The following is a 1,915-nucleotide window of genomic DNA, read 5'->3' on the forward strand; positions in this document are numbered from 1 at the left end:
CTTGGCTGAAAATGCTCAGATATCTGAGTCCTTTCTAGCCACCATTCAGCCTCCGCATGAAGGAGCATCTCGTGTTGGCCATGTTACTTAACTGTACCAGCGCTTTGTAGCTTGACTGCTCTGTAGTACCGAAGTTGGTGTATGCCATGAGATCCTTACTCAATCCTAATAAAGAAAAAAGAGCCCCCATCTGTACTTTCAAACCCCAGAGCTAGGACTGAATAAGTTTCAAACCCCAGAGCTAGGACTGCAGTCCTGAGACCCTATAACTTGTATGACTAAAGAAGTGAAACTATGATTTAGTTTCTTATTAGAGCTATGACTTCCATATATTGCTATGCCCAAGCTGGATGAGTTAATAAACCTCACAGTAGACTGAGCCTCTTACACAAGTAGCTAGTAGCTAAGTCATAGTCCATCATCTCTGCAAATAAAACCTCCACATACTTCCAACCATTTACCTCTCCTTCTACCACTACCTCTTGATTCCACCCTGACAGAAGCAAACTCACGAAGTCCCATTACAAGGTATTTACTTTAGCTCCCCAATAGGATTGTAAACTCTCTGTAGGCTTGTAGAATGTAAGATTCTTTTTTTCTTTTTCAAGTGTCTAATAGTATATTTGCTTTTGCATATTCAGATTAAACATTCAATAAACATTCATTAAATGATTTCAAGTATTCCCAATGAAATGCTCAAAGAATAAAGTATTTCAAATGAAAATACATAAATAACCACAGGTTATGGAACCTCACCCTGTAGGTTGAGGCCTAAATATTTGATATAGAACAGTGGACCAAGATTATATGTTAAGTAATACTTAATACTGTCTTCCTAACCAAACAAATTGAAGATAATCTAAATAGAGAATTGGTCAAACACATGATTATGATTATTATTATTAATTTTTTTTTTAGAGTGCTAGGGCTTTATTACAAATGGAGTTGACTGCTAGAGAGGCCCTTCTCCAATCTTTCTTCTGTACCTTCTTCCCCCCCAAAGACATCCCTCTAGGGGAGGTCAGTAGGCCATTAGGTAGGAGGAAATCTAGAGAGTGAAAAGGGGCATTGCTTTTGTCAAAGTCATCTGAAACAACCACTGAGTCTGAAGGTTGGCTCCAGTTGAGAGTCTTCTAGTGGAAGAGGCTTAGCTCTCATCTTCAAGGTCCTTCATTTCTACATCCTGGGGAGCTTTTGTCTTCTTTTGCCTTTTAAGCTGTGGTTCACTAGTCCTGGCTGGCTTTGAAGGGGCTTCCACTTCCATGGCCGCCTTCTCTTTCTGGGCAAGCCGGATCTGCTGGAGGAGTTTTCTGGCTTCTTCCCTGACAGAGTAATGTTGGCATGTGCACTGGACGCCCGCTTCTTGAGATGGTGCCGCGTGATCAGCCCTTGGTCTATCACAGCCCCGACCACGCGGTGCCTCAGACGCCGCTCCCGATTCAGCACCCGCCGGCCTTTGAACAACTTCTTCTTCAGCTCGGTGAGGGGCTGGTTGATCTTTGCCCCGGGAGCTCCCACAGTTGCGATGCCACCCCTGGTCAAACACATTCTAATGTGTCAATACAATTAGAATACAGTACTATTCAGCCTTTAAATACAATGTGTCTGTTTCTGTGTGTGTGTGTCATATCACAATCATCCAGAAAACTGTATAAAACCACAGATTACTGAAATTGAAGGTAGAAGATGGTGATTAATTAATCAAAGATCTGTCATGAATTAATAATTGTACAACTTAGGTAATGAGCACATGTGAGTTCATTATACTATTCCTTTTACTTTGTACATGTTTGGAATTTTCTATAATAAAAAAGTTTAAAAACAGAGTTTTTAATATCCTACTTCAGGCTGGATGTGGTAGTTCACACCTGTAATCCCAGCAGTTTGGGAGGCCAAGGTGGGTAGATCACCTTGG

The 1,915-nt window shown here is 41.3% G+C and overlaps 1 pseudogene; it reads right to left on the reverse strand.

Annotated features, from left to right (window-relative positions):
* Positions 1-906: 906 nt before the first annotated feature.
* On the reverse strand, positions 907-1,548 carry LOC102136092 (uncharacterized protein C11orf98-like; annotated as a pseudogene).
* Between the last annotated feature and the right edge of the window lie 367 nt (positions 1,549-1,915).

The sequence above is a fragment of the Macaca fascicularis genome, chromosome 5 (genome assembly GCF_037993035.2).
Source record: "Macaca fascicularis isolate 582-1 chromosome 5, T2T-MFA8v1.1".
NCBI lineage: Eukaryota > Metazoa > Chordata > Mammalia > Primates > Cercopithecidae > Macaca > Macaca fascicularis.